Source organism: Meriones unguiculatus, chromosome 11, assembly GCF_030254825.1.
Source record: "Meriones unguiculatus strain TT.TT164.6M chromosome 11, Bangor_MerUng_6.1, whole genome shotgun sequence".
Classification (NCBI taxonomy): domain Eukaryota; kingdom Metazoa; phylum Chordata; class Mammalia; order Rodentia; family Muridae; genus Meriones; species Meriones unguiculatus.
In genome coordinates, this window is record NC_083359.1 from 35,763,095 (window position 1) to 35,790,808 (window position 27,714).

The 27,714-nt window shown below is 46.5% G+C and overlaps 1 protein-coding gene across 4 annotated transcripts in view; it reads left to right on the forward strand.

Annotated features, from left to right (window-relative positions):
• Window positions 1–27,714, forward strand: part of Kcnip1 (potassium voltage-gated channel interacting protein 1) — a 357,022-nt gene that overhangs the window by 217,691 nt on the left and 111,617 nt on the right. The window lies entirely within an intron of this gene.

Below are 27,714 nucleotides of genomic sequence, written 5' to 3' on the forward strand. Positions count from 1 at the left end.
TTTGCATAGTTTTCTACATTACTTTTAACTGAAAAATTTTTACCTGGGTACTCAAGAATCAGAGTGAATGGCACACCCAATGCTCCTCAGTGTTAGCTATTGCAGTGGAACCAAACACACACACACACACCCGCCCCGAAAGTAATGTCGTAAAACAGCAAGAATCATTTCTTTTGCTCACTAGTGTACAATTCATGCAGGGTTTGGCAGGGGTGGTTTATGTCTGCTCTGTGAAAAACAGCCCGTTGTATTGCAAGTGGCATGTAAAGCTCCACTTTCAGGATGGCTGGTGGTGTGTTTAGACAGTAGAGAATGTGCTTAGCATACCCAAGGCTCTGGATTCCTTCCCCAACACTGAAAAAGAAAAGGTCCTACATGCAGGACTTCGGTAAAAGCTTGGTTTCTGTCTGCATAAGCACCACCATAGTCTCTTCGCTTGAACCTCAAAGTTTAGAGCAATCTAACATCAATCAAACGTCTTTCGTGGTAGCTGCAGTCTTCAGTCAGGATTCCAGGAAGCGGAGTAGGATCTGCTGTAGTTCTGGTGACCTAGCCTCAGAAGCCACACAGCCGCGCCTCCTGTCACAGCACAGTTCTGTTACTAGAACAAAAGTGCTGACGGTTGGGTACTGCATAAAGTTCCAGCCGTCCGAGAGCATGATGCTGAAGCCGGCATCCACCGGCTCTGGCAAGGGCTTTGCAACAGAAAGCACGTTCGAAAATCAGGAAAATACCAAGGACAGTCTTACTTCCTAACATCCTGCCCTTGTGATGAATCCAGGCCCAGGAGCTCAGCCCAGTCTTGAGAGACATAACCTAGTCTTCCCTAGGAAGATTAATCCATTCATAAAAGTGAAGCCCCTAAAACTTAATTGTCTCATAAAACTCCCAACACCTCTCAACACCATTACACCGGAAGTCAAATTTCAGTGTAAGTATTGGTGGAGATAAGTCAGATCCAACCTACAGGACCCAGCTAAGTGTATTGGTTCACAGGCACCATCTCGATTGAGCATTTAAGGGCATGGTCTCTCTCTCTCTCTCTCTCTCTCTCTCTCTCTCTCTCTCTCTCTCTCTCTCTGTGTGTGTGTGTGTGTGTGTGTGTGTGTAGGTATGTACACATATGGAGACCAGAGGGCAACTTTTTCAAGCATCATTCCTAAAATACTGTCCACTGTCTTTTTGAGGCATGGTCTCTCATTGGCCTGAAACTAGCCAAGCAGGCAAGGACTGTCAAGCTGGTGAGCTCCAGGTATACTTTCCCATTTCTCTCTACTCACTACTGGGATTACAAGCATATTCCACCCTGCCTAGATAGTTTTACTTGGGTTCTGGGGATCAAACTTCAACTTAATAATTAAAAAAAAAAAGCAAGCACTTTACAAATTGACTCATCTCCTCAACCCTAGAGTCAGTTTCTTAACAACGTGTTAAGGTTCTAAGAGAGCATATGGGAGATATTATTTTAATCATCAGTGTAAAATGCAATCGGCTCCAAGAAATGCCAGCCCAGGGTTGAGCCCTCTCCCTTATTCCCACAGCCTATAATTTATTAGCTGATTAGGCAAGTGGCTACAATTCTCCAGTCCTTTATCTTGCCTCAAATTCAACCAATGAGTACTAGCTCAGATTAATGCTCTGAGTGAGACAATATATAACAAACTAGCCTGCTGTTTGGCACATAGCACAGTTGTCTCCAGGTGCCCATAGGGGAAGGATCCAGAATCCCCTACAAATGCCAGTCTGAGGATGCTGGGACCCCTGTGTGAAATGGAATGGTACTTGCATAGAACTTGACCATAATCGTTTATACTCCAAATCATCACCAGACATCATGTAGTAACTAATGTCTCCTAAATGCAATGTAAACAATTATAACCCTGAATTGTTTATAGAGTAGTGAAAAGTTAAGGAGTCTGTCCACATTTAGCATGGGTGCAAATTTTTTCAATTAGCTTTGACCCTTTATTCATTGAACCTGTGCATGCAGAACAGACAGGGAGGCAGATAGAGCATCCTGAACCAATACTGCCTGCTTTTCCTATTCCTCTATTTCATCTCTCTCTGCGTAGACCAACAGCATTCCTCCAGGATACTAACTTTGTAACATTTGACCCTAGAAATTACATCATTGTATTCATGAGCATGCAGGTGTCACATAGGTAGTTATTCAAGTATTGCTGGCTGATTGCTCTTTGCCAGGAGACTCTTGTGTCAAAGTCTAGAGACCCTTGTCTGTGGAGGAGCCCAGGTGAGGTCTCTAGGGGTGGGAGGGAAGCAGACTTCCCTCTACTGAGGCTGACTGAAGTGAAAGGGCCACCGTATGTCTTTCTCAGAAGGGTGAATGGCTTCTTGTGTCCATCCCAGGTTCCCTGAGATTTTCCTGAAAGCTCTTCCGGCTAGCCCAGTTGGGAGTGTTAGCACATCAGATCCCATGCTTTAGTGAAAAATGTAAACACAGACCTGATTTTTCATTTTAAATGAAGCCAAGCATATTGCTCCCAGCAGATGCCGAGTGACTCAATCTGTCCTCTCGTCTTTGAAGAGAACTGAAGAACAACATGGTAAAATAAAGCAAACAGCACATTTATTGGTTGATAAAATGCTGTTTTAGTCTACCCTGGCATTATATGGTGATTGCTATGCAGCGAACATCTGTTATTAAATCCAGGCTTCTGTTGCCTGGATACATCGAGTCAAAAGCTGGAGCCTATGAGAAATCCATTTATGTGTCTGTTGCATGTAAGTGTCAGAGCTCATACGATGCCTTTGTCTTCATTTTAACTGAATCTTTTAATATGGAATGTCTTACTTGTTAATTCTCACTCCAGGGCAGCACTGTTTTTGTTTGATTAAAATAGGCTAAAGAAACAAACAAACTAAAACCCCAGTGTTTTCACAGGGGCTTGAAATAATCTGCTAATGAATTTGGAGAGATATGTTTGTGAATTTAGAAAAAGAAGGACTTTTCTTAAGAGTTTATATTAGACGATTCAACTCCTAGGGTCCTACCCTAAAAACAAGGCAGAAATAAATACATGTACAAGAAGGAAGGTATTCAATATAGTGTTATTTATAGACAGCAGAAAACCAAATCATTGGAAGTTACTCAAATGCATCCAAAGGCCATACGATTTCATAGAGCATCTCGTCCATCTTTCCCTAACTGACGCACTATGATTGTACATATTTATGAGCTGCAGTGAGCTAGCACACATATGCAGTGCATAATGATCTCTTAGATTACGATGATTAGCATTTCCGTACCCTCATACATTCATCATCTTTTGGTGTCTAGGACTTTCAAACTCCTCCCTCCTCGTTTTTTATAAGACGTACGTACGGTAAGTTGCAGTAAAGTATAGTCACTCCCTGCTAATGTACAGGACATTAGAATCTATTGTCCCTACCTAACCATGTTTGGATACCTGTCCTCTGACCTCCCTCTGTTTCCTTTCCTTGCTCTCTTTTCTGTCTGTCATGACCTCTATTCCACTCTCTGTTTCCCCAACCGCTCAAAAATCTTTTTGAGCTTCCATAGATGAGGAACAACACCAAGCACCTGTTTTTCTATGCCTGGCTTATTTCATTTAACATAATGTCCTTTAGTTCCAAGTACATCACCACAAATAACAGGATTTCATTGCTTTTATGACTGAAAATCTTCCACTGTGTATCTACACCACATTTTCTTCATCTAATCTCTTATTGATTGATTTTAAATTGTTTACAGTGTTGTGCCATCCTAAAAAATGCTTCAGTGAACAACTTTACCCAAGTCTGAATTCCTCTTTCCAATAAAACTGCTAGATGTGGAATTACTGGGACTCGGTATGGGGTATGCTTATTCACTGCATCACAAATGCGGCCCGAGGGCTCACCACATGCCAGCAGGAAACCTCTCTAAACACTGGAGGCCCCATGGTTGATGAAGAGTTCTCATTTTCATAGAATGATCTGGGAAAAAATAAGAAAGAAAACAAGGGGAACTGAGCAGGCAGCAGCAGAGCTGAGGGGCTGTGGGCAGGAGAAACACCACTCAGGAGACTACAGGCGCAGTAGTTATGATGATGTTGATTGAGGCAGAGCTCAAGAGCTCAGGAAACAGCCTGACAGAAGGGAACAGCTAGCTCTCCAGGTACAGAAGTGGAGGGCAGGGACTAAGAAAACTGGCTAGCTGAGTGCCCTGGAGCAAGCCAAACCCATCTCTCTGGGAAGCCTAACGGTGACCACAGACAGTGGACTCTGTCTCCCTGGACTCTCATCAAGCATGCCCGTACACATTAGAAGCTATAGGAGGAGCAAAGACTTCTTGAGGAAAACTCATGAAAAAAAGAGGGTCATCAGGAATGGAGAAAGACTAACCCCACAGCCAACATCTCTACTCAGGCATTGGTGGTCTTGCAACAAAGGTACTCAATAGAAGCTCTTAAAGTAGAAGCGGGTGGACCAGGAGCAGACAAACACTAGACAAAACACAGATGTGGTGTCAACTGAAACAGACAAACAGCCAGAGAATAAGCAAGGAGAACCTCGGAGGAAAAGAGGTTTAGCTGAGAGGTGGACACTGAGGAAGACTCAGTGTTAGACTAGGTTAAGGAGGTAAAATGGGAGACAGAGAACAGAAACAACAGCCCTAAGGCGGAGTACAGTGGGTGTGTGGCAATGACACTCTACCGAGCGCATAGTTTTGAAAACAGAGTCAGTTTTGAAAATAGAGTCGGGATAACAGCACTTCTCTCTCATACTGGGTAGCAAGTTGTCACTCAGCGGCAGCACACAAGTAGTAACCCTAGAGCCAGGGGTGATTCTCTCTTAACTCTGTCCTCACACTCACCACCTCTCATGTGCAGCTTACCTTGAAGCAACAGCCACCTCCTAATAGAACTTGTGGGCATGCACCTGCACTCAAAGCTCACAAGTCCTGGTACCTTGAGAAGAACCTATGGCTGCCCCTTGACCCCAGGGATTCACCACAGCAGAGAGAGGGCTGCATTTTATAAGCCATGTAGAAGGTAGTTCAGGGTGACTCTCGGAGAAATAGAAATGGAACATTTGCCACAGAAAGCCTGAGGTAGACCAGACGGTGGCCCTTTGCCTTCCCATTCAGCATTAAAAAAAAAAAAAAAAAAAAAAAAAAAAAAAAAATTGGTCCTAGAACACCAAGGTGCCAGTGTTGCCAAGCCCTTGGACATTTTTAGTAGCATGCTACTAACACAACTGAAAACACAACTGAAAAGGCCATGCGTTAACCTCATCTCCTGGCTGTGACATTCTTCTTCTGAGAATCTGCTCCCTGCTGAGAGCTACTAAATCCTGAGATACCACAAAGTGAAGGCAAAAATTTTTCAAACAGCCCTGCAGGGGTCCCCTGGGACCCAAAGGCTCCTTATTCTCAGCTCAGGGTCGGATCTGACTTTGCTTGGAGGCAGGAAGGCCTGCTGGGCTGGAGCTTAGAGTGGCTCAGAAGGAATCAAAGTGAGCCTTCCCCACCTTTCTCCCACAGCTCTGCATGCATCTCCTCTGATCCCTGCCTGAGAGGGAGGAGGCATTCCAAAAGCTCATTATTGGCTTATCTGTTTTACCCCGAATCAGCACTTAAACACTCTGGGACCAGCAGCCCTAAGTGGGAGTGTATAAAAATAAAAATAAAATAATGAGTTTTCTTGGAAGTTCATAGGCGTGCCTGGTACATTTTGGCAGCCTAGGATTTAGCCTCCTCTTCTCTAAAGTTGATTCTCTGGGTCGTTAAGGAAGAAAATTAAAGACAACAATAACTCAATCGCCCCAGCCATCAGTCACCTGGGTGTCCTACTTGCTCCAGCCCCTGCCCTCTGCCACCACCCAGCCGTCCTTGTCCCATTGTGTGTAATGCGAAAAGGACATGATCCCAGGAACCATGTCCTTTTAGAATCTCTGCTGTAAAGTTGCTTCTTTAGACACGTTAACAGAATCACCATCTCTAGCAAGTCTGGATGGAAAGAGCTCACATCAGTTAAGCATTGCCTGGATGCACTTTGAAGCTCAAATTAATTGGGCACTTCCTGGATGTACTTTGAATGTATCACTCAGCCTTTTTAATAACCTCATGAGTCAGGAACTGTTATTGGCTCAGATTTCCAGGTGAAGCCCGGGCATGTTTACACAGAGTTGAGATCCAAGTCATTTGATTCCAGGAGTTAAAGCCAACCAGTTCCCTTTTCCTATGATGTGCTACACTGAGCAAACTAGAATTCAGTCGCTCTGTTGAGGTTGGAAATAGACATAGACAGCCCTAGGAACACTTGAGGCACAGAGATCTAGAATCACATGATGTAAGGCTTAGTTGAGAGGCTGGTTTAGCATGAAGAAAAAGGGAGATAAATAGCAGGGGTTGAGCAGGATGAAGAGGCATTATATAGTGACATTAACATCTATCAAGAGGCTAAAGGATTAGTTGGCCCTCTTGGGTCCAGGAATTTAAAGTCCGATGAGGTAAATTAATATCAATCTATGAGAGAAAGCTTTTACTTAGAGATGTCCAAGCATGGAGAGCTCTGCCTTGAGAAGCAGAAATCTCCCTGGAGACATTCAAGCAGATGTTGGCACCTTCTTATGAAGACAGAAAGAAGAGGGTCTCAAGTGTCAGGTACAGTTGACCTTTGAGGTCCACTTGATCCTGAGAATAGGCAATTCCTTTGTGATTTGTTTGAGTCACGGCTCAGATAGCTGTGCACATGATCATTAAAATGACTGAGGCTATATCTCACTGAAAACCCTCCAGTCCTGCCCTGTGACGCCAGGATGATGTTTCTTCAGTACCAAGACACGAAACTCAAGGGAACAAGTGATAGTCAGCTTTCTGTCATCATGACAAATGCCTACAACCATCAGCTCACCGAGGGATGAGGTTTACTCCAGTTTACAATTAGAGCAGTTTCAGCTTATGGTCAGTTGACCCTGTTGCTTTGGAAGGAGCAGGGAGACCTGAGATTTCAAAACCCTTTGAGGGCATTGCCCAGTGATCTAACCAACAGGCCCCCTTAAGCTCCACTTCTCCCGGTCATTCCAATGGGGACCAAGCCTTCAACACAGGAGTCTGGAAGCAATACCTACCCTCATCATACCAAAGCACTTGCATCCAACCTGTCAGGTGATACACCCTGAACTGCTGATTAGCGAAGCTAAGGTGACCCAGAGCTAAAGGATATAGATAGAAACTAACTCATCTAAGGTCATAGAGCTAGCAACTGGCCACGTTATATGGGACTTGGGCCCCCATATCTGAAATCACCAGTGGTCCCCTTCTTTCCCCAGCCCCTAATCTCAAAGAGTATCAGAACAGAATGATTTCTTGGTATGTTGTATTTTCATCCAGAAGGCAATAGAATTCACATCATATGCCAGTTGTTAATTCCTTAGCATTCTCTCCCCCCTCCTCCTCTTCCTCCTCCTTGTCCTCATTCTCTTCCCTCCTTCTCTCCCTCCCTCTCTCTCCCTCCCTCTCTTCCTCCCTCTCTCTCTCCCTCCCTCCTTCTTTCCTTCTTTTTCTCCTTCCTGTTTTGAGTAAGAGCCTCACTAAGTAACTCACTTTGCAGCCCAGACAAGCCTTCATTTTGCAACACTTCTGAATCGGCCTCCTGAGTAGCTAGGATTACAGGCTTGTGCCACAGGGCCCAGGTTATTGCTATGGTTTCTTTCTTTCCTTCATTTCCTTTCTTCTCCTTTCTTTTATAGACACAGGACATTTCTCTGTCGTCAAACTGGCCTGGAATTCTCTTGCCTTGAACTCATGGTTGTTGTGCTTGCTCCACCTCCTGAGATTGAGGCTATGGTTGCAGGTGTGCTCTACCATGCTCTATCTGGTTATGGTTTTCTAAAGGATACTTTTCAAACACATTGTGAGACACATCTGGACCCGGTGGAAATGAGTTCTATGACTCACTCATGAGTCACCAGTGTGGAAAGACTTGTCCTCTCTGAGGTAGTCAGTGACTTTCTGGATGTGCAACTAGAGCTCTGTAGACATGACATTAATATTACTGTAAAACTTGTGCTGTGCAATCAGGTCTTAGCTATCTCTGTTATTTAAAAACAAACGAACAAAACAAACCAAACGAGAGTCACTGCTTGAATCCCCCTCATATCCTCCCAGTAGCCTACCCTGACTTAGGTCTCCAGCTTGTCACAGAGATGTCCCCACCCTCAGTTTTTCTTTTCTCTACAAGCCTTCTGTCCTCTCACCCTCGCTCTTCCCAGGTCTGATCTCCACCCTCTTAACTCTTACACCCCCTCTCCTACCTTGTTTCCTCTCTTCAAACACTACCTCTATTCTATCTTCTCTTCTAAGCGAGATTTATGGATTCTGGATCCTCCTTGTTATTTGCCTTTATGGGTGTCTATGCCTTATGGTATGCTTATCTTGTACTACATGGCTAAAATCTACTTATAAGTGAGGACATACCATGTGTGTCTTTCTGGTATGGGTTACCTCACTCAGGATGATCTTTTCTAGTTCCTTCCATTTGCTTGAAAATTTCATGATTATTTTGTTTTTAATCGCTGAGTAGTATTTCATTGTGTATATCTGCCACAGTTTCTTCATCCATTCTTTGGTTGAGAGACAGCTGGGTTGTTTCCAGATTCTGGCTATTATGAGTAAAACTGCTATGAACTCAGTGGAACAAATGTCCTTGTTGTATGGTAGAGTGTCTTTTGGATATATACCCAGGAGTGGTATAGCTGGCTCCTGAGGTAGAGCTATTCCCAATTTTCTGAGAAAGCACCAGATTGATTTCCAAAGTGGTTATACAAGTTTGCACTCCCTCTCTCCACATGCTCACTGGTATGCACTGTCACTTGAGATGTTGATCTTAGCCATTCTGACCAGTGTGAGATGTAATCTCAGAGTCATTTTGATAAGCATTTTCCTGATGACTAAGGAAGTTGAACATTTCTTTAAATGCTTCCTGGCCATTTGAGATTCCTCTGTTAAAAATTCTCTGTTTAGTTTTGTGCCCATTTTTTAATTGGGTTATTTAGTTTATTGGTGTTTAATTTCTTGAGTTCATTATATATTTTGGATATTAGCCCTTTGTCAGATGTAGGATTGGTGAAGATCTTTTCCCAATCTATAGACTGTCATTTTTTTTTCTCCTGACAGTGTCCTTTGCCTTACAAAAGCTTTTCAATTTCAAGAGGTCCCATTTATTGATTGTTGACCTTAGAGCCTGAGCTGTTGTGTTCTGTTCAGGAAGCTGTCTCCTGTGCCAATGAGTGTGAGGCTCCTCTCTACTTCCTCTTTTAATAGGTTTAGTGTATCTGGTATTATCTTGAGGTCTTGGTTTTGGCTCCTTTGTCAAAAATCAAGTGTCTGTGGGTATATGGGTTTATATAGATTAAAGAGAATACCTTCTAACTTGACTAACCTCCTAGAAGAGGAAGGGGAAACTCCAACCCACCGACAACAAAAAACATCAACCCCAAATTTACCCTGCCTACAAGATGTGCAGGGATAAAGATAGAAGAGATAGAGCAGAGATTGAGGGAATGCCCAACCAATGCCTGGCCCAACCAAAGACCTACCCCATGGGAAAGTGCCAACCCCTGACACTATGACTGACACTCTGCTAAGCTTGCAGACAAGAGCCTGATAGAGTTGTCATCTGAGAGACTCTACCCAGCAGCTCCTCAAAACAGATGATGAGACTCGCAACCAAACATCAGGCAATGCTTAGGGAGTCTTGTGGAAAAGTGGGAAGAAGAGAAAAGGACCTGGAGCTGACAGGAGCACCACAAGAAAACCAACAGAGCCAACTAGACGGGGCCCAGAGGGGCTTGCTGAGACTGAAACATCAACCAAGGACCATGCATGAATTGGACCTAAGCCCCCTACAAAGATGTAGCAGATGGGCAGCTTAGGCTCATGTGGGTCCTCTAGTAAGGGTAGTGGGGACTGCATCAAGTAGGGACTCGCTTGCCAGCTTTTTGATCACTTCCCCCTGGCAGGACTACCTTGCCAGGCCACAGGGGAAGAGGACATGCTCAGTAGTAAGGCAACTTGATGAGCTGGGGTGGATGGGAAAGGGAGCTTTCCTTCTCTGAGGAATAGGCAAGGGGGGAGAGGGGAGTGGCCGGGGAGGAGGGATGGGGCTACAACCAGGATGTAAAGTGAAGTAAAAATTAATTAATTTTTAAAAACAAACAAACAAACAAAGCTGAAGGATCCATGAATGATGGGTGCATACACCAATCAATGGAATGAGATATCTGGTTCATGAATGAATTGAGTGACTGACTCTCAGAATAACAGATGGTTCTCCTGCTCATTTGCATAGTGGTCATGAGTGGCTGCTTCTCTGAGGTCTTCCGCTAGTCTCTAAATTGAGAGAAATGCCTTCCCTACAAAGGCTGCCGCGAGAAATAGAGAAAACATAAACAAGTGCCTCAGTGCAAGCGGATGCTCAGCATCCCTCTGTGAGCTGTATCTGTCCCTTTCTCTGGGTGCTGGTACCGCTTTCAGGCTGCCCAACGGTTAGTGACGACAGCTACTGGAAGAGACCGTTCCAGAACAGAGCTCATTAACCCTAGAGTGTTGGAATGTGGCCAGTTGTCGGAATCCTCCCCTCAAGAAGACTAGCTTTGAGTTGACAGAGGAGAGGAGCCCCAGGAAGAAAGTCAGAGGCTGTGAGAAGGCCCTTTCACCTTCCAGTCCTTGCTCATGTAGTTACAGAGGCACAGACTGCTTCCCAGGCCTGCTCTGCCCCAGTTTATCAAAGTACAGAACGGCCTTTAAAGACCACTTAGTAAACAGCAAATGTATTTGACAACCAAGCTGACGAGCTGTCAGTTCGTATGTCTTCATAACTGCGGAGCAGCTGCCTGCTCGGTGGACGTAAAGGTTCCTCTGACTGTGGCTGGAGGTCTCTATGGCCCTGCTGGGGAAGGAGAAGGGGAGCACAGACTGGAGGCAAGTCCCAGTTGCCTCTCTGGGTCTCCCTGCGCTCTCCACACCATGCTAAGCACAGAGAAGCTCTGGAGCCTAGGTTGCTTTCCTTGCACACTCATCTTCAAGCTATTTAGCCACGCACTATTTAGTGACCATCAGCATCCAAGTTCTCTCCCTGTCCATTAAATTACTTTAGAGAGGATTTATGCGACCTAAGGGCTTTGACATCTATTCTTTGACACACGAAATGATCTTCAAAGATTAGGATCTTGAGGCTCAAGAACCTGAACATCTTTGCCCAGCTTTTCCGAGCCTCATGCCATCCCGAGGCGGGGAATGCCTCTGAGCTGCTAGAGAAGGGCAGCAGAAAAAACCCAAATACTCTTTTGTGGGACTCATTAACTCTAATCCATCAGCCCTGCATGGTAAAGATAAGTGCCCTATTTTAACCTGGGGGCATGGGTACTCCGGATGAATGTGCACATCCTTCGAGGCCATGATGGGCAAATGGTACCGCTGGAAACCCCACCCCTATCTATCCAAAGATGCAGTAAGGTTGAGCCAGCCCAGTGGATGAAGAGAGGCTGCCTAAAAAATGGCTTTGGGGCCATTTGGAGGAGGATCTGGAATTGGGGGAAAAGAAGTGCTGTGATGTATTAGTGATCTCTGCCATGGGTGTTGGACCAAGGAGATCTATTTATGGCCCATCAGCACTGTGTTGCCTTTCTGAGATACAGTGCTTCTTAGAAATTGGTCTGACATTTGCCAGACAGACGAATCAGTGAATGAGTGAACTGTTACTTCTGTTGTTTGAGAGACGGGTGTCACTCTGTAGACCAGGCTGGCCTCAAATTCACAGGGGTCCTCCTGCTTCAATCTCCCAAGTGCTGGGCATGAGCCCCTACTCTCCACTGTGAACCGTTTCTCTAACGCAGAGTTTAGAAGAAAGGAAGTGAGAGAGGTACTTGGCCCTTTCGCAGGATCTTGAAGGCCAGCTTGAAGGACTGTGGGAGACCGTGGGACTAGAACCCAGAAACATATACAATGGCTAATCCACTCAAAAGCCTGTGAGTCAGGAAAGTCTAGGAGTCCATGGACAATGGTAAAAACATCTACATTGAGCATTAATAATCTGCACATAGGACAAAGGAGCTGAAGAGATGAGTTTGAAGAGTCCGTGTGAAGCACGGAGGAGCTACCTAGGTCATAGGGTCTAGGATAGTGCGCCATAGAGTCAGCTCCCAGGATGAAGTGGCTGACAGAGGGTCTTGTCCCATGACTCACAAGCTCCTGCCGTTCCAGCTGACTTTCAGGTTTATTTTCAGCTCCAATCAGTGAGCATAGGAAAGCCAGGTGCTGCCTTCCCTTGCTCCCCAGAAATGCTGCGGAGACAGACATTCCTTCCCCGACAAGAAGAGCAGACACCCACGGCAGAGCAGTCTCCTGGCTTTGTGGCTGTTGTCACCATGGCTGCATTCGCCCAGTGTCCAGCCCTGACTTCATGCTTGACTGGCATGAGCCTCTTAACAGCCTTACAGAGTTGGTGCCAGTGGTTCCCATAATGTACAGGAAAGGAGATGGGTGCTAAACCAGTCAGTTATAAATCCAGAATTCTAAGCTGCCTAAAAAACAACCGGAGTTCTGTTGTTGCTATCTTAACTGTGCGCCTATCCTAAAGAAGCTGTATTATTTTCCAGATGTTGGGACTCACTCCCCTTTTCATTTGTGTGTGTGTGTGAGAAATAGAGAAAACATAAACAAGTGCCTCAAACACAAACAAGTGTGTGTGTGTGTGTGTGTGTGTGTGAGAGAGAGAGAGAGAGATGTGGTATGTGTGTACAATGTGTTTATGTACATGGTACCTATGTGCATGGAGGCATGTTTAGGGGTGTGGGGGCATATATACAATGTGTCTACGTAGGTGCATGGCAATGTGCAAGCAGGTGCATTTGTGTGTATCCATGTGTGCAAGCACATGTGCATGTAGAGGCCAAAGGTCACTGTCAGGTGTCTCTATCACTCTCTACCTTGTCTCTTGAACCGGAAGCTCACTGGGTGGCTGGGTTGGCTGTCCAGCAACTGTCAGGGATCTGCCTGTCTGTGCCATAAATGCTGCACCCACCTTTTAAATGGGCGTTGGAGGTCTGAACTCATATCTTCATCCTTGCACAGCAAGTACTTTACCAACTCAATCATCTCCCCAGCACTGACTCCTTCAGTTTGCAGAGAGAGAAGGGTAGTGGTCCACCCAAGGTGAGCCGTGCAAGCGGATAAGCTGGGCCCTGAGCCTGATGGTGAAACAAGTGTGAGCTTTACAGCTTCCTGCACGGTCCCTGTTCACTTCCCCTGGCACCTTCCATCGCACTTGTGCTACTAGGTGTGCTCAGGCACATCCTGATCCTTGCTGCTCCTCAGCCAAGTCTTCCCAAGGACTGAATCTGTGACTGTGGCACACCCCATTCTCCCAGCCCATCCCCACCCCACCTTGGCTGGAGCTGCTTAGCTGTTTGCTATCTTCCCTTTGCCTCTTTTCTGCCCATTACCAGACCTACCACAACACCTGCGTGCCTCAGGCCTGTTGAAAAGATGATTCTGTCATTACAGGAGCAATCAGTAACCCCAGTGGCTTCCAGAATTCAGCTCCCAATAGCATAGTGAACAGAGAGAATTAGAATTAAACGCATTCTCCATGTGTATCCTTCCAGGCAGACAGGGTCATTCTCCAGGTGGCACATGGCAGATGCTCACACAGGCCCCTCCACTCCCTCGCCATATCATGGCAGCCTCTCATTTTAGCTATGCATCAAAGAGCTCTACATCCCAAGCCTCCCAAAGACAAAAAGAGTCAGGACTTCCACATATCTCTTACAGCTTCTTTGGGATACCGAGCCTTGACCCTGCTCTTCTGGAAATTGGAGAGCATAGGGATGTTTGATGGTGCAGTCTTTGATATCAGATGTGTCTGCCTCAGTGTAGGCCTTTCCCCTCGCTGTTGGGCAAGCTGAGCACGTATATGGGTCATTGTACCCTCATCTATAAAGTGGAGATAATAGCTAGCATATAGGATGGTCCTGAGAATATCTCTGTGAATGTCAATGTGGCATAGTGCTTGGTACATAGCAGGTGTTCAGTGAATGGTGGCCATTCTCATCCCTTTTTCTCTGTAACTTGCTGAGACATGGCCCCCCTCTAAGACTCATCTATCAAGACCTCAAGAGCGGTTGCTCCTCTGTAGCCTGTATGAGACCTTGTTAGATGCTGTAGGAGGATGCCATGACTGTGGTGGTGGTGGTTGTTGTGGTGATGATGATGATTGGTTGATGGTGATTGATATTGTTGATGGTTGATGATGATGATGACAATGTTGGAAAGGAGAAAATGGAGGGTAGGTAAAAATAAAGCACACCTAGTGGGTCTCAGGAGTCACAGAGTGGCAAACTAAGTAAAAACTAAATTAACCTTAAAGCCCACCAAGTGTACTAAACTTATCACCCTCTGTATGATGAGTGGACACTGCTTCATCCCTCTGGGTCTGGACCACAGCTCTTCATTTTCTTCAGGACCATTATGTTGGTGTACTTTAAAAAAAACTCTTTTATTTAAGTTTATCTTTTCCCTCTACTCCACCTTAGTCTCTTCCAACACCCCAACACCAGGTAGGAGAGAGAAAGGGTTAGTGGGAGAGGGGACATAGTTCTTTCTTAGCTGCTTCCTGCTGGTCAGGGTCATCGGGTTTCTTAGAGGCAGTCCAATCCTCCTTTCAGGAGATCTCCATCTTCTTGTCTTACAAAAGCAACTAAGACCAGCAAGAGGGAAACAGGAACAGCCTTGTTCTTGCTCTTCACTCCACTCTCTCTGGGCTCTGACATTTATTCTCTCCCCAGGGTCCTCAGATTCAAACTATCTGCAGCTGGCAAAGAGCTTCTCTCAGAGGCCGCATGAGGCAAATAGTTTGCTGCTGTGGACCATCTGAATCAGTCCCACATCCCACACCTGGGATCAAAACAAAAAACATGTTTATATCCATAACATGTTCCCCCTTTCTATTAAAAAAAATCTTTTAATATAAATAAAACTTGCTGTTGCTTTCTTAACAGAAGATAATCAAGGAACCAAACCCTCTTCTTTTATAACCTGACGACTTCCAGCTGCTCTTTTCTGGATAGACTCCTACCTTTTGCTGTTGAGCCTCAAACTAAGTTCTTAATGGCCAAAAGTCAGCCGGACGTCCTTGCATAGAACCCAGTACTGCCAGAAATGGCCCGTTCGCTTCTCTGGCAGAACCGACTGTATTTCTGAGTTAACACACCAGCCATTTTAAGCTTTGAGGTAGCATTGAGCATTTCAATATCTACAACTTTTGGCGGCTACTGGGAAAGTTAATGCTGTTAATCTCTCAACCTGAGGCTGCTCCTCTCGCAGCTCAGTTTGCTTAAGATTAACCTGTTTTCTTGAAACAGGCTTTTTGCCTTTAACCTTTTTGGCCTGTACAGCCTTTTGCTCCTCTTGGCTCCTCAGCCTGCCCAGAGGCCGGGGGAACTTGCTACCGAAAGTGTGTGGAACAGGGCTGGGGGCAACTGTGGAGAATTCTGGCTCTTAGTTACCAGCTAATCTTGCTTTACCAATGAGCTTTTTGCTTTCCAAGCATTTCAGCCTCTATCTGCCAGTTTTCTAGTTGCGTTGCCAACTCTGCAATGAAACAAAACCAGAGAATCCCCTCTGGAAGTAAAGTGGAAACAAAACCAGCAGTAGCAGCTGCAGTAAATCTTATGGTCATATTTTTCCTCCTCACCCTACTACCTCCTGTATGGCATTACTCATTATTTTAAGCCCGAAGTCTGTGCGCCATTTGTTGGCATACATTTTTTTTAAACTCTTTTATTTACATTTCTTATATCTCTTTTTCCCTATTCCACCCCAATTCCTTCCATCATCCAACACCAGGTAGGAGAGAGAAAGGGTTAGTGGGAGAGGAGCATAGTTCTTTCTTAGCTGCTTCCTGCTGGTCAGGGTCATTGGGTTTCTTGGAGCCAGTCCAATCCTCCTTTCAGGAGATCTCCATCTTCTTGTCTCACAATGGCAACTAAGAACAGCAAGTGGAAAGCAGGAACCTTCTTCTTTCTCTTCGCTCCACTCTCTCTGGGCTCTGACATTTATTCTCTCCCCAGAGTCCTCAGATTCAAACTATCTGCAGCTGGCAAAGAGCTTCTCTCAGAGGCCGCATGAGACAAACAGTCTGCTGCTGTGGACCATCTGAATCTGTCCCACATCCCACACCTGGGATCAAAACAAAAACATGATTATATACACAACACCATTGTAGGGAGCAAATAAAGCTGTGTCCATACGTGCTTGGGGCAGCACTGGCCAGCAGAAAAGTCATGAACGTGTATTTTTGCCTACTTCACTTCCTAGAGGATGCCCACCTTGTCTTAGAGCCTCTTTCTCCATCATTAGACCCCTCTACTCTACCCTTGCTCTGCCATCATGTGTTCTCAACTCTGGTCCTCTACCTCTCTCTCATGAAGGCCTGGTGGTTACATTAGTCCAACCGCATGAAAGCTGTGGCTGAGCCTCCAACAAGATGTGTAAGCACATCTACAGTTTCCTTTGTGAATATTATACCTTGCCCAGAGGTTGCAGGAGTTTACCCTCTGGATATCCATGGTGAGCCAAGAAGTCTTGCAGTCACTAAACTCATTATTTAGAGCATAAGAGGCTGGAAAAGATGCAGACAGAAAAATAACAAACACCAGCCAGACAATGAGGCTGAGACTTAATGTGGGCTACAGTGCTCTCTGGGGACCTGTTTCTTTGCCCATCAATGTGACCTCAATCTTCAGGGGTCACACCTGCCGCGAGTTAAACTTTTTAGGGTCATAAAATAAAAGAGTGGGTGCCATAAAACCAAAAGCAAGGAGAAGTCAGCCACATATTGAGCCTTGATCTAGAATATTTTATCCGATGCACAGCAGTCATTTCTCAGATGAGGCCTAGAGAGAAGCTGTGTGCACTCACAGAAGTAATGAAGGACAAATCTGCCCTCTGCATGGCCAGCATTCTTATGTCCACCACACATGTTTAATAAAGCCACTCCTGGGGCCGCCCAGCCCACTCTCAGGGGAGCTTCCCATTCCCACATGGATTGCGTGCACAACTTGTAGTCTTGCAAGATTTCACATGAAACAAGTATCATCTTGTAGTTGTGCCTGTGGGATGCTGTGCTGTTGTTTAATAATGTGATGGGGCAAGGGGCAAGTCTCTCACTGAGGCTTTGATTTGCATTTTCCTGGCGGAGTTAATGATGTTGAGACTTCTTATATTTATTGATTATATATATATATACCTCTCAGTGAGATGAAACATTACCTCCATTTCACAGTTAGGTAAACTGAGGTCTACAACGAACAAGTCTCCAAAGCCATGCACCAAGAAGGCCATAGAGCTTGTTTTAAACAGCGGACTCCCTCCTTCTGAATACCAAGTGCCCCCTCACCAACATTACACCTTATCATGTCAACATACTTATCTGCCCTCTCCCTGTCCTACTCCATGCAGAGATTTAAGTGTTCTGAGAGCATACACAGTATCCTGGTGGCCGGCAGACAGGTGATGCTGTTAACTCTTGAATGTACAGAGGCAAGTCCAAGGGCACCTGGCATCAGTGACCAGGAACACTGGGTCCAGGCTAGCCTATCAGGACTGCCTCATCTATGAAATGGGAGTAGAAATGGACTCCATGACTCATTGGTTGTGTCAGAGATCTGAATGGAGATTCTGCAGACTGCTATGCATGTGTCTGGCAGGAGACTATGTTGCAGAATTATTAATGCTACATTCTATGAGCTATGGGCCAACACAAGAAAAGCTTCCAACATAATTCATGCCTTCTGTTTGCTTCTCTCCTAGTTGGGAAGATAAAATATGCTAGTGAAAGCTAAAGTAGAAAATCGAAGCAATGCAGACTACAAATGTGCTTCGAAGGTGTCAATCATTTCAGGGCCGATTCAGGAGAATCTAGATATGTGGGTTGCCTTGGAGAAGAACTGGGGTCAGGGTGGTCAAGGAAACAGGCATATTCACTACAAGTGACTTAATTTGGACCAAATACACTTTGGCACACTGGGATGTGCCATGCGTTTATTTTACATTTTAAGTGTCAAGCCAGATCAGTGTGGGAGGGAGAGTTGTCCCACAGGTTTCACTGGGGAGAAGGAACTTGCCAGCGACATCTGGCTCCTGCCTTCCAACTCATCACATCCTGGAGATTCCACATGTCTGAGAATGAAGCAGGCACTCTCACAGGAACTCACTTCATCCCATCTCAGAAATGTTTTCCGAAAAACCTGCCATGGGCTTCCTGTGTTTCCAACACCTAATGGACTTATCGTGAGAAAGGGACTCTTTAATTTACCCTGGGGAGTGTGGAGGCCGGGAAACCCCACCCTTCCATCTCGGTGACAACAAACTCATTCTTCACTATAATTAAAATGTCACTTTGATAAATAATTCCATCAGCCCCCTTCCACCTATGAATAGCTTCCTGCTATAATTGTTCACATTCTGCTGAATTAGAAGTATTCAATGGAGAATTTAAGAGGTATTTAGGCAACAGAGATAAATCGGGTGTGTTCCCCACCCTCCCACAGTCCCTCATTAAATGAGACTTCATCCCTGACTGGGGTATCCCTCCTCCCTGAGCTCTCAATCACTTTCTGCCTGAGACATGGGAGGATGCTGTGAAAGTGTGGGCCTCTGGGGAAAGGCAAGGACTTGGGGATGCATGATCAAGGTCTTTCCTTCCCAGAAAAGAGAGGGGAAATGGGAGCTGATGGGGAGAAATGGCCCCTGGACCAGACATGGGGAATAAGCCTGGAGTCTAAGGTACAGAGGAGAATGAGGCAGCAAAATTGCAAGCCAAAGCTGTAGAGTGAATTTAAGGCCAGCCTGCACACCTTCATTAAGCCCTGTACCAAAATGAGAAATAAAAGAGGGCTAGGGATGTAGGGGAGTGATAGATACTTGCCTAGGTTGTGAGCTTGAAAAAGCCCTTTGGCCTCTCTAGACCTCTGACATACAACAGAAAGCAAGGTGGCCCTTGAGGAGCTCGTGTCAAAGTATAATTTCTGCCCTCCACAGTGACTGTGTTGGTGGCTCCCACACATTTCACAAGTTTGTGCTGTGGAATTAGACAATTCATCTGACATTCGAGACCATCCACTGACCTTAAAGAAGGGATGCGCTTAAGAACACATGGAAGGGGATGCCGCAGTGGCCGGCTCTAGCTGACTTCATTCAGAGCCTACCTGAGTACCTGGGCTGCCTACAGAGCAAATGCCGTGCTACTCCAGGTTCCCTCCCAGCACTGGAATGAACTGACCTGAAAGGTTGCTCCTGCAGTCGAAGGGCTCTGTGCACAGAATAAGGAAGCAGCAGGCGGAGATTTCGCTCGTTCTCTTATGCACAACAGAGAGCCAGTAATCCACACGATTTGTTGTAGAAGATAAGAGGCAGCTCTGACCCTCTTCAGGGCTCGCTTGCTCAACTGTGCCTGTAACTGTCAGCACATGTCTCAGAACACACTGACATGCCCAACACTGACTAAGGGCTGCTGCCACGAGGAGGTCCTGTTTTGACAGCCACCTCCTGGACCAAAAGCTGAGGGAGAAATTCCCACCTTAGAAACTCCATGATCATAGCAGCTTTATTTGTAATTGCGAGAAGGTGGAAACAACCCAGATGTCCCTCAGTTGAGGAATGGATACAGAAATTTTGGTACATTTACACAATGGAATACTACTCAGCAATTAATGGGAAGGAAATCATGAAATTTACAGGCAAATGGTGGAAAGTAGAGGAGATACTCCTAAGTGAGGTATCCCAGAAGCAGAAAAACACATATGGTATATACTCACTTATAAATGGATATTAGACATATAATATAAGGTAAACATATGAAACTATGTACACAAAAAGAAACTAGCCAAGAAGGAAGACCCTGGGTTGGATGCTCGATCCTCATTCAGAAAAGCAAACCAGATGGACATTGGAAAAGGGAGAAAACAAGGAACAGGACAGGAGCCTACTACAGAGGGCCTCTGAAAGACTCTACCTTGCAGGGTATGGAAGCAGAGGCTGAGACTCACACTTTGGGCAGAATACAGGGAATTTTAGGAAAGGAGGAGGAGATAGAAAGATCTGGTAGAGACAGGAGTTCTACAAGAAGAGAAAAAAATCTAGGCACAGCGATCTTTTCTGAGACTGATACTCCAACCAAGGACCATGCATGGAGATAACCTAGAACTGCTGCACTGATGTAGCCCATGGCAGCTCAGTGTCCCAGTGGGTTCCCTAGTAAGGGGAACAGGAACTGTCTCTGACATGAACTCAGTGGCCTGCTCTTTCATCATCTCCCCTGAGGGGACACAGCCTTACCATGTCACAGAAAAAGACAATGCAGCCAGTCCTGATGAGACCTGATAGACTAGTGTCAGATGGAAGGGGAGGAGGACCTCCCCTACCAGTGGACTGGGGGAGGGGCATGGGAGGGCAATATAGAGGGAGGGTGGAATTGGGAGGGGACGAGGGAGGAGGATACAGTTGGGATACAATATGAATAAACTAAATTAATATAAAAATAAAAAAAAAATTAAAAATCTCACAAATTAAAAAAAAAAAGAAAAGAAACTCAGGTCAAACCGAACTCTGCTTAAAGGGCATAGGGCCTGTGATGGTTTGAATAGTTATGACCCCACTTCCCCATAGACTCATGTATTTGAATGCTTGGCCTATAGGGAGTGGCACTATTAGGAGGTGTGGCCTTGTTGGAGGAACTGTGTCATTTTGGAGGTGGGCTTTGAAGTCTTACATATGCTCAAGCTACACCCAGTGTGGACACAGTCTACTCTTGCTGCCTGTGGATCATGATATAGAGCTCTCAGCTCCTTCTCCAGCACCATGCTCCCCGCCATGATGATGATGGGCTAAACCTCTGAAACTATAAGCCAGCCTTGCAAGTGTTTTCCTTTGTAAGAGTTGCCTTGGTCATGGCATCTCTTTACAGCTATGAAATTCTAACTAAGAGAGGGTCTGACACAATAGTCCACAAGCAAACTATGTCCCCTACCAGGACTCCAGCCTGAGCTCCACTCAAGGGTAGGAGGATAGCACCACAGGGAAAAACCATCCCGAGCCCCTGAGCCTCCAAGGGCCTTGACCAATAGCAAACCCACAGCAAGACAACCACCCAGCAAAGTGCTCTTCCTGCTTCAGCACCCTGTCAGCATAGGGCCTGAATAACCAGTGAGGTTCTTGGGAGACAGAGCTGGAGGTGAGACCAGGACTAAAATGGATACAGGACATGCTGTGCTAAAGGCAGGAGGGGGCTCCCTGAAGGACTTTCCAGCCAATGAGACTGGATGGCGGCATCAAAGTCAAGGATCAGGGCTTCAGGGGAGCAAGTGGCAAAGCAAGAGAAAGGGAGCGTGAGTGTTGACCTCACCCTGCTCAGCACTTGTGTTCCAGTGTTGATGAGGCACCCATTTCTCTCAGCTACACAAGTTTCATGGGGAAACTGAGGCCTTTAGAATTTAAGGAGCATGTTCAAACTTATAAAGCTGCTGACAAAGAAAAATGCCAGGGTTTGAACCCAGCAGAGCCAGCACCAATATCAAAGCTCCTAAGCACTGGTCCAACCTGCTTCTGTTGACCAGTCTAAGGTTGTCATTTGGACCCCCAAGTGAGGGTGACTTGTCCAGTCGTCAGGCTAGGAGCAGGACAGTCCCTTGCAGCAGTAACAGTCCTGGCTCAAACCAAGGCAGAGTGAGAAACTGGGACAGTGACCCTCTGGCGGCGGTCTCCTGGTGAGGGTGGAGCTGTACCTGCTGAGGGTTGACCCAGCCATTCAGCAAACTGTCTGACTGAAACACTGTTCAGAGGTGCTCTCCAAGTGAGCTGCCTTCACCGTTGCCTGCAGAAAGTCTTCCTCCCGACACCAGCCCACCCCTCCACCCCCTCTCAGAGGAAAGGCAATCATGGAATTTTGAAATGAGAACAATCTGGAAGATAAATGTATTCATGAGCCCATAAATGGGCCATGAATCACTGGCCCCAATTACCGCCTTCACTCCTGACAGGATGAAATCCCCCTAGCACATTCTTCCTGTCAGGGAGACACAGAAGGCAAGGGCTCGGGCCACAGATAACATCATTATTCCACACCAGGCTGGTTTTCCGGTTCCCCAGAAACCTCCACTTCATTTGCAGCTCACCACTAATGCTAGCGAGAGGGTTTGTGGGGAAAAAGAAGAGACGAAATAAAAGGGAGTGAAGGGGGGGGGGACCAGAAGCTTTTATGCCAAGAGGTAAAGAAACAAGATAAACACACTGAATCTGATTTCACAAAACTACTTAACAACTCTGTCCAGAGTTGCCTGGAATGGCCTGCCATCCTCAGAAATGTATCATCAATGCCAGCCCGCACGGCTGCACTCGGGCCCGCTCCTGCCTCCCGGTGACTTGTTTAGAAGTACTTCAAATCCGGGACAAATCACAGCCAACTACAGCCTCCCTCTCCCCAGCCCTTCAATCACTCCTAATCAGACCGTGTATTTTAGCAACAGACTCTTCCCTGGCTGACGAGCTCATTCATCTGCCTTCTGCCAGCTCGACGCCCTCTGCATGGGAGATGAGGGGAAGCCACCTGCTTCCGAGGCAGCCCTGGGGAAGCTGAGGGGAAGACAGAGCTGCAGCCCTCCCCTGCCCGGTATGGTGCCTGGCACTAAGCAGAGGGAATCCAGAGCGGCAGGAGGCTGAGGAGGACAAGCTGTTGGAGGTCACTGCACGATGCAGTGGATAAACACCTGCCTCGCACAGGTGCCTTCCCACTGGGCCTGAGTTCAGATTCTCTCCCTAACGCTCTCTAGACACAGGGCCCCAGATGAGTGACCCAATCTTGGGAGTTCAGGAGCATGACCCGCATCCCCCCCCAAAAAAAAAGAGCAGGAGGGAGATATGAGGACCAGGAAATAGAAAGACCTGGCTCTGAGCTTTCACTGCAGCCCATATAGGCAAATCATATCGCCTTTCCCAAGCTCCATTTTTTTCCTAACCTGTGAAATGGGCACAAGAGCACCTGTCTGTATGGCCTCTCTCATAGAACTGTATGAGGATCAAAAGAGTAAGCAAGATGGAGGCACCCAGATTTTACACTCAGGACTTGCATGCCATTTCAGCATTGCGATCTTGTGTAGCTAGCATTCTACAGATCAGCCGCACAAATCTGGTACATAATCAGAGCCAGGCTGGGGTTACCATCCGCTACTGTCTCAAGTACCACCCAAGATCAAAGACACCTCCAGAGAAGACAGGCTCAAGAGACTTGAAGCAAAGACTCAAAAGATCTGCTTGCGAACCTGGAGACTTTGCTGTCATTCAGCTAAGAGAGACTAGAGACACCCAGGAGGCCCTCACCTCCCTAGGGCTGTCTCAGAATAGGGGGCCACTGGACAGTCACTTTGCCAGGCTTTGTTGGGGGGAGAGCTTCTTGCAGGCTGAAACTGAAGGAGGGAAGACAGCAGCCCTGAGGAGCACCATCTGGATGTTCCTTGTGTTACCCTCCCTGGGAACATAGGAGGCAACGGCAAGGGAAAGAGATGCTGAGAGCAAGGTGAAGCCCCAGCTATACATAGCCTGTCTGCAATTTCCGAAGGACACCCAGGCTCTGAGGGCTGCCAACATCTCTTAACTATCGCCAGAGATGAAAAGGAGCCAGGCAGAACCGGGTCCCCTCCTTTTCCTACCACATTTTCTCTTCTGGTTATTTGCTGAACATAATGTGAATGTTAGAAAGGACAGTGAAAATGAACTCGCACAAGAACCAAGCATGCAAGTGCTCAATTAATACTAGTGATCATAGGCACTTGATCTTATATTCATCTTTACTCCAGCTTTTGCACAGATGCTAAACAGACCCTTCCTCCCCAGGAATCCCTTGCATTGTCACAGGATCGTTGGTTTGCTTTTTCTATATTGCAAAGTAAATCAAGGCAGCTGGTTTACCACGGCTAAAGCTCTTGCCTTAAGTTACAAACCTCCCATCATTGGAGGCAACCAAGTAGAGCCTTTCTGGTTAGAGGTGAAAGAGAAGAACAAGGGTAGCTCAGGGGTGTGCCCTCCAGCAGATTCCCAGCTATGGGATGGGCATATGGCGGTTTGGGGAGATGAGGGCATTGAAAAATCCCTCTGAGTGGGCGCAGGAGAAGCTGGAGGGCCAAGGAGTACAAGCAGCTGAGTTCACCGTGACCATCCTCTGCATCCTGGCCTGAATAAGAGCGCAGGGGATTTAATCAGACAGGACTTACCGTGTGAACAGGCACCAGCACATGCCTGTCTTAGGGGCCGTGTACTCCTTCCACTGCCCGCTCTGTGCAGGAGAAAATGAAAGCTCTTTAGCTTGGCTTGCTGGGTCCTCAGGAATCTTGGGCTAACATTCGCTGAGAGAGTATTATGTGCCAGGCATGTTACAGGATCCAGCTCATGCGACCCGTATAAAACCACCTGTAAGGTACATTTCTCATTGTCACCTCTGTAGACGAAGAGACTGAGTCCCAGAAAGGCCAGTTGGCTTGCCTGAGGCCAACTAGTTAGTGTTAGAACTGGCACTTATAATAGTTCTTGACTCCAGACTTAACTTACCATGGTCCTGGATGGGGCCTCTCTACCCACGCCTTACACTGCTCACCATTTAAAATTTGAGGGAAAACAAATCTTATAAAGAATGACTTATATGTGTCTCTGAATGCATTGCATGCTGTGTTCTGTTTCAGGACTTGTATTGTTCCTTCTCCCTTTCCTGTTTAGATTGGGAACTAGCTGAAATCTCCTCTACTCTTGGGAATCCTTTGACACCCCCAACCCAAGTTAGCAGCTCACCCATGGTACACGATGCTCCCACCACCTGACAAACAGGTGGGGCCCACCACACTACACCAGAACGCCACCACACCGTCGGTTTCTCACCTGTCACGCTCACTGCAGTCTGCCAAGGGCCCAGCTTGGTGCCTTGCATTCAACAGACACATGTTATTTGCAGGAGAAGGTCAGACATTTGGTAAAGCCTACACTCAAAGGGCCTGGATTCAGGTCTCAACCCTGACACTTGGTAGCTGTGAGAGCTGGAGAAGTTGGTCTGCTGTTCAAGGCTCTCCTTCCTTCCACACATTTCACTTCCTATTAAACATCGCACTCTTGAAGGCCACTGCTAGTTGAGCGAGACAGAAACTATGAGCTGATGAGTGGCCCAGGAGGCAACAGGCAGCCAGTCAATGCTGGAAACGGGCCCCTTCAGAATCAAGGCTTTTGATCTGACTGTTTGAATCCCAGCTCTTCATCAGCTATGTGGTCTTAGACAAGTCCCTCAGCTCAGTTCTTTATCTCCAAAACAGGCTTGTCATGTGCTTACCTTCCATCTAGCATGCAAAATAATGGGTTTTATTATATTGCTCAGGAAGCTTTCACGCATGTGTATCATTGTGCATTGCTTGTACTTAACCCATTTCCCTCTGTTATCCCTCTCTCCCCTGCTGGTCCTCTTCCTCCCCACAAATAGTGCTCTTTATCTTTTGATTTATTGTCATGTAGATGACAGACAGACAGATAGATGAATGATAATGGATAGATAGGTAATTGATAGATTCCGAATGTAAGAGTAAACATTCCATATTTGTCTCTTCCTCTCCCACTGCCTTCTCTTGCTCTCCTTCCTCCCTCCCTTTGGCCTTTTCTTCTGCACATAGCCCCTCTATCTACGTTCCTGTCCTATGTGCATATTTGCCTTGTTATTTTAAAGATAACAGAGATTTATGGGAGTTGTTGAGAATAGGCTTTAATGATCCTCACTACACACCAAGTGCAAACTGTGGATTGTGTACATTAACAAAGCTGGTTCAGCCATCAGACAGTATACAGACATCCAAGCCATGTGACGGTTACCATAATACATGCAAGCTTTACCTGTCAATCAAATGATAAATTTTAAAAGGTTACAAAGATTTTAAAGAGCACAAAGCTGGTCAATTCTAGACATGCTGTAGGTGATCCGTAAAAGCCCTGCCCCCTGCACTCTGCACTCAGCCTGTTCGCATGCCTAGGCTTGAATCTGGCTGCGCTGTCTTCTAAACACACCAGCTTTCGATCCTGAGCTAATGGGGCACAAGGCAGTGATGGCTGGAAGTCACAGCCGTGTGGAGGAGAATATGGCTTCATGAAAATAACATTTGGAAGTAATTATGGGTGCACTGGATCAAAACCACAGTCAGCTGCCAGGCCTCCCCAGAGACACTGAGGAGGGAGGGAGGCCGAGGGGGACCTCGTCTGGAAGCCAGCCTGAAATAGCCACCAAAAAAAAAAAAAAAAGGCTACTCCCACAGTCAGGGGCTGCCACTCTCAGGCTCTATCTTCAGGCAGGGCGGTTTGCACACTTTGGGCTTCTTTTATTTTACACCCCCAGTAGATGCTGGTTGCATTAAAAAGGCAAATGAGATGGAAGGAGAGAGAATGAAATTTGAGGGTAGATGGGGGCAAAAAATATATATATATAAATATTTGAATAGCGAAGAAAATGGAGTGGGGAACATTCACCCCATCTTTCCCTGTTCTCTTAAACAGAGCTGGAGACCTGTCCTTTTCTCAGGAATCTCCATGGCTGTATGACAAGGGGTGTGAGCTTTGCCCTGGAACAAAGCCATGGTGCATCAGAAAGGAGGCATCAGTGAAACCCATGGACATAGGCAGAGGGGCACAGGGTCTGACCTGGAATTTGTCCCTGGCAGAAGGCAATGGACGAGGTAGCAGAGGATGGCATCTCCCATCAAGCTTCAGGTGCTACCGAGAGGACCGAGTTGAGGCCCCAACCAGGTAACACCAGGTCTCCCTGACCTCCTGCAGGAGGCAGGAGGCAGGAGGCTGCCTGTGTATGTATCTCGGAGCCCCCAGGAGCCCAGGAGCCCCATTCCCACTACAAGCAGATGTTCTGCTGGTGCCTTTGGTGTATGTAGCTATGTGAGTGGAAGACCTACCCTGTTTTGCTTTGCTTTCGGTCTGTTAGTTAGCTCTACTTAGGAAGAGGACCAAATGCCTAGGCATTGATCCAGGCCCACAGCAGCAGTTTTCCCCACACTGTCCCTCAGTAACAAGAGGACTTTCAGACCAGCATCTAGCCCCAAAGCCTCTGGGTCATAGAGGGAGAGCAGGCAAACCTTGGGGTGTTGGAGAGAAGCATGACGGATGCCTGGCTGGGTTCCTGGATGCAGCAGATGCCCAATAAACAGCACTTTGGAGGTTTGATGTTAGAAGGGATCTTTAAAATTGAGCATCCTCCCATCTGCTCTGCCAATTGTGATGTTTGGAATGGGTGACAGGACACTTTCAAAGGGCCACAGCAGCAACTTGGGTTTCTTTTGTTTCTGTCTAGTGATTCCCATGCATTGCTAAGAGAAAGCCTGACAACCAATGCCACGTTGTCCCTAAACTCAGGGTACCATCGTACCTGGAGTGCTTAGTGATTACAGCCACACTTGCACTGATCCCAGATCCACAGAGTCCTTGCTGGTCTTCACCGATTTTACTGCACCACAGCCAGCGACTGGCTCCTAGTATTACTCTGATGAGAGAAGAAACCAACCCACCAAGGAAAAGGCATGGAGCAGGGTGCTGATTCTGGAGTGTGGGTTCTAGCCTCCCTTATCCCAAAACCAGTGACCCTGAGGTTCTACATTAGGTCATGGGGC